The sequence below is a fragment of the Gossypium raimondii genome, chromosome 7 (assembly GCF_025698545.1).
Source record: "Gossypium raimondii isolate GPD5lz chromosome 7, ASM2569854v1, whole genome shotgun sequence".
NCBI lineage: Eukaryota > Viridiplantae > Streptophyta > Magnoliopsida > Malvales > Malvaceae > Gossypium > Gossypium raimondii.
Window position 1 is genome coordinate 14,055,005 of NC_068571.1, and position 12,488 is coordinate 14,067,492.

Consider the following 12,488-nt stretch of genomic DNA (forward strand, 5'->3'; position numbering starts at 1 on the left):
GCTTTTTCGCAACTGGCTGGTGCCTTATCGCAGCATCATTGTGTTCTTCGTCAATATTGGTATTTTGTACGTGGTGTTGATAAATCTTGAAACGAATTATATTTTAAGCCTCTAGATGGAACTAATTGTTTGAAATTAAGTAAACACATCTGCATTTCTTGGATAATCTTAGAACATTGCACAACAAAGCTTGAACTACGCTACATAGGCCATTATTTGTTACTGTCATCACCTGAGGAGGAAAGGTGTGGTTCTATGTGAACACAGGTGTAGGTAGAAGAAGAGGACTAAGAGGATGCAGAAAGAAATTAAGGGAAGTGAAACATTGCCATGGAGATTAGTAAGATTAATTGCCAACAGAATTGCCATGGCAATTCTAGGAAGATAACTCAACACTCTATCCAGGTCACTCTTAGCCAGCTAGACGTGTACCAGAAAAACCATCCTGAAAAGAGAAATGAAAAATGTGTGCTGAGGTGCGACAGATCCACCCAATAAAAGAAGGAAAGAGAATAAGAAAAAAGAAAAGGAGAATTAGGATGAGAAAGGGACTGGTGACAAAAATTCTCTCTCTACGCAAAGAAGAACTCCATTAGAGAATTCTAGAGAAGGAAAGGGTAGCAACTTAGAAGAGAAAAGCATACAGGCGTGAGGAAGGGGAAGGGAAATCCTTTCTAGATTCGTGTAGAATCGGAACATAAAAGAGAAGCTCGAGTGTGGAATTAACTTCCAGCAGTTTTGCCTTTATTTTTCTAGATTGAATTTTCTATGATTCGAAATTAATTGAGAATGTTGATGAATGCTTCTATTTTGACGTTTACTTTTCCATCCATGAACTAAATCTTTTTTAGGTTGGATTTGTTTAAGTGAATGTTTTCATCGTCTTTAATGCCTAGGATTTGAGATTGTCTATATCACTTTTACATTCAATTCATGCTTATTTTAAATACATGCATGCAAGCTCTAGACATAGTTGAGTGTATGTTATGTTCTTAGGTGTTTTTAATTCTGAAAAGGTTAAGAATACTGGATCTTGAATCATTTGTTGCAACTGAGTACTTGACAGAATATTCATAGCACTCTAGACATAAATGTTGCAAGTTGTATATAGAGGACGTTCATTGCAGCTATCAATCCCAAGTTCTGTAGACGTACATGAACTTAGATTTTTAGCTTAAGATCTAGCTATTGAAAGAGCCAGGTCACAGTAGCGAATCTTTGGGTAGTAGATTAGACAATATTTTGCCATGGCATTATCTTGATATGAACATTTCTCTTGCATAAGTCAAACCCTATTCTTCAACAACATAAATACTCTTGATATTCTCTGTGAATTACCATATCATTTTACTTGCCATATCAATTCTTTGTTCTTTATCATTTAATTTCAGTAATTTATTATTCTAGTTTCTTATTCACTCTGAGATTATTTCCTGATGTTTTAGTATAATTAACAGTACTATAATAACATACTCAATTTCTTACCAATTTTCGATCCCTATGGAGACGATACTTACTTATCACCTTATTACTTGAATGACATGTACACTTACGCAATTGCATTACTTATTTACATGCAACAAGTTTTAGGCACCGTTGTGGGGATTGCCAATATTGGTGAAAGGTTGATTTGTTATTATTCTTGTTATTCTTGTTAGAGTAGTTAATTAGAAAATTTATTTCATTATGCAGGTTTGTATTAGTGCATGAGAAGAAGTATAAAAAGGATACAAAACATTGTTTTGATCTTGAAATTGAAAGGACATTAAGGCGAAGAAGAAAAGAGTTAAGAGAAATGGAGAGAATTAGAAATGATTCAAACAGAGAAGATTAGGTACTCCAGAATGTAAGGAATGCTGATAATCCTAGAATTATAGATGACTGAGAACATGTAGTGCCTATTTTGGATGATCTAAATCCAGGAATTGTTAGGCCACATATTCAAGCTCAACACTTTGAATTAAAACCAGTAATGTTTTAGATGTTGCAGACAATAGGGTAGTTTAGTGGTCTACCTACTGAAGATCCCATTATGCACTTGCACTTGAGACTTTTTCTTGAAGTCTTTGATTCATTTAGGAGCAAGGTGTTCCTGAAGATGCCCTTAGATTAAAATTGTTCCCCTATTCATTGCGAGACCATGCCAGATCATGGTTGAATGCGTTACCATCAGGTATGGTGGCATCTTGGAATGAATTATGTCAGATATTTCTGCTTAGGTACAATCCTCCCAACATGGATGCCAAGCTGAGAAACGTCATTACATCGTTCAGGCAATCTGAAGATAACACATTATATGAAGCTTGGGAACGTTTCAAGGAACTAATTCAAAAATGCCTGATGCATGGTTTTTAGTAATGGACACAGTTGGAAATGTTCTATAATGGATTAAATGCTCACACGCGAATGGTGGTGGATGCATCTGCTAATGGAACATTGCTCGACAATTCCTACAATAAAACATATGAAATTCTGGAAATAATAGCAAATAATGATTATCAGTACCCCACTACCAGAGCTGGTAATGGTAGAAGAGTTTTTGGAATAATGGAACTTGATACAATCACATCGTTAACAACTCAGGTATCATCTTTAACAATTATGATTAAAACTCTGAAAATACCCTCTATAGTGCAGGATATGAAGGTTGCAGAACTAGCATGTGTATACTCCGGAGAAGATCATGTTTTTGACGAATGCCCATCCAATCCTACCTCTGCATAGTGCATAGGGAATTTCAATCGTAGAAAAAACAATCCCTACTCCAATACCTACAATCCAAGATGGAAACAACATCCAAATTTCAGATGGAGTAATCAAGGAATGGGAAATGCTAGCAATGTTAATCGAAAGAATGTGGCTGGTGTACCACCTAGATATAGTTAACTAATGTCGCGACAAAATGTGCAACAAATTCGTCAACTACAACATCAATTATGGAAGCTATATTGAAGGAGTATATGGCTGAGAATGATGCAATTATTCAGAGCCAGACAGGTTCCTTCAGAGCTCTGGAAAATCAAGTGGGACAAATTTCCACTTCATTAAGTTCTAGACAACAAGGAGCATTGCCTAGTGACACAAAAAAGTTCTTGATAAAGGAAAGGAACAATGTAAGGCCATAAAACTTTGGAGTGGCACTTAGCTACCAGGAGTTGTGACTGATGCCTTTACTAAGGAGGAAAGTTCCAAAAAGCACAACTTTTGAGTCAGTAGTGGAACAAACAAAAAAAGATGGGAGTAAACAGAAGCATACAGAAGAAAATTCATCTTGCAAAGCCAATACAAATTCCATCGCAAAGTAACCTCAACAAATGGAAGGAAGGCCAACCCCTCATTTTCCCCAGTGTTTCCAAAAGTTAAAACAAGATGCTCAATTCAAGAAATTTGTGGACGTCTTGAAGCAATTACACATCAACATACCTTTGGTGGGAGCATTAGAACAAATGTCTAATTATGTGAAATTCATGAAAGATATCCTATCCAAGAAGAGAAGGTTCGGGGAATTTGAAACCGTTGCACTTACTGAAGTGTAACACTCCTAACTCGTATCCGTTGCGAGAATAAGGTTACAGAGTACTACCGTATAATCATAACATTAAAACATACATTTCATACATTAATATAACATAGCATAAATCATTCATTTACATGCATATTGTCCCTTAACCAAGCCCTCGTGGCCCTAGAAATACAATAGAAACAATTCAGGACTAAATTGGAAAATTTTGGAAAGTTTAAGGAAAAGTTCAAAAATTTGAAGTGCAAGGGTCACACGGCCGTGTGACTCACACGGCTGAGACACACGCCCGTGTCTCAGGCTGTATAACTTTCAAAATAGGGACACACGGCCGTATCCCAGCGCATGCCCGTGTAACTCTCTGAGTTGGGTCACACGGCCAAGCCACACGTCCGTGTGCTAGGCCGTGTAACTCTCGTAATAGCCAAACACACCCATGTACTAGGCTATGTGCTAGGTTGTGCAACAGCCTGACTTGCATGCCTTAAAACCTAAAGGGGATACACGGCTGTGTCGCCTGGCCGTGTGGACATGAAAATTGCCAAAATCAAGCCATTTCCATCACCAAAACAAGCATGTACCTAAAAGAATTTTTTACACATGATCAAGGCATCATAACATGACCAAAATCAACATGAAATGACCAATTCATTAATCTAAAACCATTCAACCAATATGTCATATAAGGCACCTCAAAAACAAACATACGAACTTACCTAAACATATGCATTACCACATTTGAAACATGCACATCTAGTTTAATATCATCTTAAATACCATAATTGTGACCATAAGTAACTCAACATAAAGATACCATTTAAATGTCCTAACCAACCAACCAATGTGCCCTTCATAGACACCGCAATTATGTCCAAACATTAAAAACTTAAACATGTCAACATTGATCAATTCCTAGCAAAGCAACTTAAATTCAATCATAAACCAAAACAAACCACAAGTGTTCACTTTCATACCATTCTAATTATACTAAGAAGATACCTATTTACAATATTGATAAAATAACTAACAAATTAGTTTAGTATATTGTCATATTGTACTAAAACAATCTATATAGCCACATATACATGCCACTACCCTAGGAGACACAAGACCTATCGACATCGATGGATATTGTAAGTCGAAAGTTCGACCCGTCCAAATGTCAGAAACAACGATCTACAAAACAATCCACAAGAATGAATAAGCTTATAGATCTTAGTAAGGACATATTATATCATTTAACTTAACAACAATTGAATACAACACATATATTACTCGATTCATAGTTACCAGAGTGTAAACAGGGGCACGTACGTGCAATTCAGGGGTACTAAAGTACAAACAAGGGCACATATGTGTAATTTAGGGAATAATTAACTATAAGCATTTAATTAAATAGCTATAATGTGAAAAATACAAGTAGAAATTCAATTACATATTGAAATACTATGGACTTACCTTGACGACTAGAGCATAGAAATATGATCAAGCTAATTCGTGATTTTCGCCTTTCATTGATTTAGATCTGGTTGAGATTTATCGTGATCTAAATAAATAATTATATTCAATTAAGTGTTTCAATCAATCTTAAACATTAAATTTATATTTATGCATATTTACCCTTTGGCCCTAAACATTTTAACTTTTCACAGTTTAGTCCTTAAGCTCATAAATTGAAATTTAAGCATTTTAATCCTAGTCTCATGCTAGCTGAATTCACTAGGGACCTATACCATATCATACACACCATCATTTCACAATTTCACCATGAACTTTTATCAGTTTTATAAATAAGTCCCTAAATGTTATTTTCATCAAAAATCATTTTACAAAACTTGTTTATTTATTAACAATGACTCATAATATACCATCAAACATCAAGAATCATGTAAGAAATTTATGGTAAAACCCTAAACCTTTAATAATTTTACAAATTAATCCCCGGGCTAGCTAGGTTAAGCTACAACGATCCCGAAAACATAAAAATCATTAAAAACGGAACAAAATTTCACTTACATACTAAGGGAAAGCTTGATCGAATGAAAAACCTTAAAATGGTGTTTCTCTCCTATTGAAATTTTGTGGAAGAAGACTTGAGAAAGATGAATGAATTTTTGGTTTTGTTAATTTTAACCTTTATTTACCTAATTACCAAAATAACATTTAAAAACTTTAATAATTTTAACAAAACCAATCCATGAATATCCACTAACCACTCAAATGGTCTAATTACCATTTAAGTCTACTCACTTTAGAATTTCATAATTATTTGATACCTTTAACTAATAAAACTCTACTTTTTCACCTTTTATGATTTAATCCTTTTTACATAATTAAACATGCAAACGTCAAAATTTCAAATTGAAATTTTTATACGTCCTTACTAACATTCCACAGACATGAAAATAATAATGATATAATAGTTTACTCATTGGATTTTTGGTCTTGAAACCATTATTCTGATTTCACTAAAAACGAGTTGTTACATGAAGGGTGCATAGCAATGTTGAAGAACAAAATGCAACCAAAATTAAAAGATCCAGGGAGTTTCACTATACCCCACTCGATGAAAACCATTATGTAGGTAAATAATTATGCAATTTAGGAGCAAGTATCAATTTAATGCCTATGTCTATTTTTAAGAAACTTGGGATAGGAATGGCAAGAGCTACTACAGTCACACTACAACTAGCTAATAGATCATATGCCCATCTAGAAGGTAAAATTAAAGATATACTGGTAAGAGTTGACAAGTTCATCTATCCAGAAGATTTTGTTATTCTGGAATGTGAAGCAGATAAAGAGGTACCTATAATACTTGGACGACCTTTCTTAGCAACTAGTAGAACATTGATTGATGTACGGAAAGGTGAGTTAACCATGAGAATTAATGATCAACAGTTGACATTAATATGTTTGATGCTTTAAAGTGTGCAAACCCAGATGAAGAATGTCATGCTGTTGGATTTGTTGACGTTGTAATTCAGGAAGAATTTGTAAGACATATGCACCATAATTCTAATGTATACTCTGTTGAATTAACTAAAATAGAATTCACTAAAGAATTTGAAGAACTAATGGAAATTCAACAATCTAGAAATGGATTTAGGAGGAGCTTTTAATCATTAGACTTATCAAATTGATCTTTCAACCCTCATCGCTCGTCAATAGAAGATCCACCTGTACTGGAATTAATGGCATTACTAGTGCATTTGAAGTACGCTTATTTCGGAGATAATGAGACACTACATGTAGTTATCTCTACCAAGCTTACAATAGACCAGGAGATGTAATTACTGGAGGTCTGAAAAAAATCCAAGAAAGCTTTAGGATTGTCAATTGCGGATATTAAAGGAATCAGCCCTGCAATTTGCATGCTAGAAGATTACCATGGCAAATCTATTGAACATCAAAGGAGACTAAATCTTGTCATGAAGGAAGTAGTTAAGAAGGAGATTATCAAATGGTTGGATGTTGGAATTATATACTTAATTTCTAATAGTTCTTGGGTGAGCCATGTTTAGTGTGTACCCAAGAAAGAGGAGTCACAGTAGTCAGCAACAACAACAATGAACTCATTCCCACACGTACTGTCATAGGTTGGAGAGTTTGTATGGATTATCAAAAAGTCAAGAAAGCAATGAAAAAGAACCATTTCCCTATGCCTTTTATAGATCAAATGCTGGACAAAATAGCACGGAAAGCCTTCTACTATTTTTTAGATGGCTACTCAGGGATCAAAGTTCCATATCTCTTACTAATCAAGAAAAGACTACACTCACCTGTCTTTATGGAACATTTGCTTTCAGAAGAATGCCATTTGGGTTACGTAATGCCCCGGTAACCTTCCACCGTTGCATGATGGCAATCCTTTTTGACACAGTGGAGAAGTTCCTTGAAGTACTCATGGATGATTTCTTGGTGTTTGACGACACTTTTCAAGATTGCTTAAAAAATTTAGAGTTAGTACTTTGCCGATGTCAAGAAACAAATCTGGTGTTGAATTGGGGAAAATGTCACTTCATGGTTTGTAAAGGTACTGTTTTGGGCCATAAGATTTCACAGCTAGGACTTTTCATCGACAAAGCAAAAATAGAATTCATTGAAAAGTTTCCACCTCTCACTTTAATGAAAGGAATCAGAAGCTTCCTAGGTCATGTTGGATTTTACTGTCACTTCATCAAAGATTTTTCTAAGATATCCGAGCCTCTCTGTCGATCATTGGAGAAAAATAGACCATTTTATTTTGATGAGTTATCCTCAAAGGCATTCGATGAGTTGAAAGAGCGATTAATTACAACACCTATAGTCACTGCATCAGACTGGACTCTATCATTTGAACTAATGTGTAATGCAAGTGACTTTGCTGTCAAAGTAGTGTTGGGGCAAAGAAAAACCAAGATGTTTCATGTTATATATTATGACAGACACACGCTGATAGATTCACAACTAAATTACACCACCACGGAGAAAGAATTGTTAGCAGTGGTGTTTTCCTTTGAAAAATTCAGAGCTTATTTAGTGGGCACCAAAGTCACAGTTTATACAAACCATTCTGCCATCAAATACTTGTTGACGAAAAAAAAGGCCAAACCCAGACCCATTAGATGGATATTGTTGCTGCAGGAATTTGATTTGGAAATCAAAGATAAGAAAAGCACTAAAAATCAAGTGGCTAATCACTTGTCACGACTGGAATCAGGGAATAATTATGGTGATGGTCAAATAATTAAAGATGAATTCCCTGATGAGCAATTATTGTTGGATATGGCATTGCCATGGTATGCTGATATTGTTAACTTTCTAGTTAGTGGGTTGCTGCCACCTGCTTTCAATCATCAAGGGCAACAGAAATTCCTCCACGATGTCAAGCAATATTACTAGGATGAGCCATTCCTATTCAAGCAATGTGCAGATCAAGTAATTCGAAGATGTATTTCGGTTGATGAATTTCAAAGTATCCTACATCATTGTCATTCCAAATCTTATGGCGAACATTTTGAAAGCATGTAAACTACTGTAAAGGTTCTATAATCTGGTTTCTATTGGTCCACCATGTCTAAAGATGCTCATGAGTTCTGCCAAAAATGTGATCGCTGTCAAAGAACTGGTAACTTATCAAGGAGACACGAAATACCGCTACAAAATATTTTAGAGGTGGAATTATTATGTATGGGGAATTGACTTCATGGGTCCATTTCCACCATCTTAGGGAAAAATCTACATTCTTTTTGTTGTGGATTATGTCTCTAAATGGGTTGAAGTTGTAGCTTTACCTACAAATGATGCCAAATCAGTTCTGAGATTCCTGCATACGAATATTTTTACCAGGTTTAGTACCCCTCATGCCTTAATTAGTGATGAAGGTTCACATTTTAACTACAAATTAGTTGCCAACATTCTGAATAGATATGCGGTTAAACATAAAATTGCCACGGTATACCACCTACAGACAAATGGAAAACTAAAATTTCCAATAGAAAAACTAAACAAATTATGGTCAACCAAACAAATTGGTCGGCGAGGTTGGATGAAGCCTTGTGGGCTTATCGCACAACTCTTAAAACACCACTGGGAATGTCACCTTTCAAGCTTGTCTATGGTAAACCATGTCGTTTGCCAGTTGAGCTAAAACACAAAGCATTTTGGGTAATCAAGAAAATAAACATGAACTGGGGTGCGTCTACCAATCATCGCTTACTAGAGCTTAATGAGATGGATGAATTTTGATCTCAAGCTTATAAGAATGCGAGACTGTACAAAGAAAAGACAAAGCATTGGAATGATAAGAAAATTTTGCCACGGCAATTTGTACCTAGACAACAAGTCTTGCTCTTCAATTCTAGACTTAAACCATTTCCTGGAAAATTAAAGTCGAAATGGTCTGGACCATTCGAAGTTGAGCTTATATGCCCTTATGAAGTTGTCAATGTTAAAGATGGAAAAATAGGATCCACTTTCAAAGTCAATGGTCAATGCCTGAAACATTATTTTGGAGCTCTTATAATGCGTGACAAAAAATTTTATTTCTCTTCAAAATACTTAATAATTGTTCTATTGCAGAAATTTTCTTTGTTTATTTTATTTTTACATTTTCTTATTTGTTACCCAATAAGTTTATTTAATTTTTTATTTTCCCTTGTTACAGGTTTTCCCTTGGGCCTGAATACATACAACTTAAAGCTATTCAGTTTCTTCTGACATTTTCATCCCGCTTCATTTTCTGCTTTTACTTTTTGTTTCCTTCATAACTGTAATAAAATCTAGCCTTTTTCATTTTCTATCTTTCTATATTCTTTTCAATGGCTTCCCAAATAGCTTTTGCTTTGACCTCTACATCTCCACGCACCTTCTTCAGTAAACTTGCTGAAGAAAAATACCACAAAAATATTGTCAAACGACCATTCTACATGGAAAATGGATTCTATTTTTTTAGGATGCTCTCTTCATGAGGTATACAGAGGCTATATCAGTAGTTGTCTAAAAGCATGGGTGAGGCTTCTTCTGTCTCCATCCTAATGATGTCTTCCCAAAGGTAGTGAAAGATTTTTCTGCCCACATTACTTCTCCTGGCAATACATTTATATATTTGCGTGGTGCATCAATTCTATTTAATAAGGACTCCATCAATGCCCAATATGAACTATCTTAAGGTCCTTAAGAGCATGCTGACTTTGTGAAGAAAACGTCCCAAAAGCGCTTAGCATAGGTTGTAACAGCCCATTTTTCAATGGTGATAGAACAGTGGTTCTGAGACCACGAATTCCTATCGTGTCGACTCATAAATGTTATTTATAGAATAATTATGAGGCCATTAGAGTCGTATTAATTTTTGGTTAAGAAATTTTATCGTTTAGATAACTAATTAAAGAAAAAGGACTAAATTGTAAAATGTGCAAAACTTAGTAATTATTGCAGATAAGTGATTAAATAGTTTAATTACTAAATAAGGAAGGACCTATGTAGCAATTAGCCCTAGTTATTATGTTTGGACAGCATTAAGAATGAAAAATGATAAAAATAATGTTTAATTAATGGCAAAATTGTAAATTAAGTAAAATTAAGTAAAAACAAATTTAAAAGATGAGATTTTTTTCTTCATTTTATTCATCTTTGTGCCGAAAAACACCATTGAAGACCTAGGAGATCTCCAATCATCTATTTGCCTTGCATGGTATGGAAATTGACTCGTTTTTGAATCTGTTAAAAGTTTTGGAAGTTACCATTAATGAATCTTGGTTGTTTATGATGATCATTATATATTTCAAGCTTTGATTGTGATATTTGGTTGTTTGTAAAGTGATTTTTGTTAAATATTGATTTAAAGATTAATTGTTAAAATTTCAAAATTTCAAGGTTTGATGGTGAATTTAATGTGTAATAGGGACTACTAAAGGGCCTAAAATAATAAACTATAATTTGATTCTTAGAAAATGGTCAATTTGATGATTTTTGGGTTAGAGGATTAAATTGCAAAAGTTGTAAAAGTTTAGGGAAAATGTGTAATTAATAAAAAGTTAAGGGTCATACGCATTGAATGGAATGTGAAATGTTTATGAGATTAATATATTGTTTTGAACTATTATAAAGATCAAAACTTGGATCAAAAAGACAATAATCAAGAAAAAGGGAAAATAGTGAATTAGTCCTTGCGTGTTGATCGGCATTAGATAGTAGGTAAGTTCATGGTATTTCAATACGTAAATGAATTTCTACTTGTGTTCTTATATTATGATTATTTAATTAATATGTTTATAGAAAATTATTGTATGATTGCATATACGTGCCCCTATTTGTACTTCGGTACCCTTGACTGCACATACGCGCCCCTATTTATAATCTAGTAACTCTGAATCAAATATTATATGAACTATATTTAATTGTATTTAGATTAAATGTTATATTACGTCCTTACTAAGGATCATTCAACCGGCTCACACTATCCATCTTAGTTTGTAGTTTCTATATCTCCTAGGATCATATGCATATATAAATGGTTTGGGTTGTGTTTTGATGCAGGAAGGCAATGTAATAGCGTATCCTTCTAGACAGTTGAAAACACACGAAAAGATTTTACAACAAATGATGGTTTGAGATTTGAAAGATAAGTATGCTTCTAGATAGTTAAAAACGCAAGGTAATAGCATTTGTGTTTTGGTGATGGTTCGATTTGAACGGAGTTGAAAGCTAGACTGATGGTTTTGCAACAGATTTATGAGGCTCAAAAATGCGATGAATTGTTGATAGCTAACCAAAAACAGATTGAGTCGACTCCAAATTTAGATTTTCAAATTGGATCCGATGATACTTCAAAGGTAAAATTTGTGTTTCGAGAAATTCATATCTCATTTTGAAGATTTTACGAGAAGCTCAGAATAGTAGCTTGTCTATTCATCCTGATAGTAATAAGATGTACGGTGATTTGAAACAAATGTACTGGTGGCCGGGTATGAAACAAGAGATTTTTGAGTTCGTATCGAGATGCTTAGTATGCTAGCAAGTTAAAGCTGAACATCAGGTACCTTCTGGTTTGTTACAACTAGTGATGGTTCCGGAATGGAAATGGGTGCGCGTCGTACTGGATTTTGTACCGGCATTGTCTTTCTCTCCGAGAAAGAAAGATACAATTTGGGTTATTGTTGATCGTCTAACGAAGTCTACACATTTCATCCTAGTACGTACAAATTATTCTCTTGAGAGATTAGCCGAGTTATATGTTGCTGAGGTTGTTAGATTTTGCACGGGTGCCAGATTCTATTATCTCTAATAGAGATCCGTGATTTACGTCCCGATTCTAGAGCAAATTACATGAGGCTCTACGTACTCATTTGCATTTTAGTATTGCATTTCATCCTCAGACCGATGGACAATCCGAGCGTTTGATACAAATACTCGAGGATATGCTTCGATGTTGTGTTTTAGAGTTCGAAGGCAACTAGGAGAGATTCTTACCTTTGGTGGAATTCAC

General features: G+C 34.6%; 1 non-coding gene across 1 annotated transcript; it reads right to left on the reverse strand.

The window, feature by feature from the left end:
- Positions 1–2,244: 2,244 nt before the first annotated feature.
- Positions 2,245–2,351, reverse strand: LOC128042708 (small nucleolar RNA R71). Its single transcript, XR_008198221.1, has one exon. It is a non-coding gene; the product is annotated as a small nucleolar RNA R71 (small nucleolar RNA).
- Between the last annotated feature and the right edge of the window lie 10,137 nt (positions 2,352–12,488).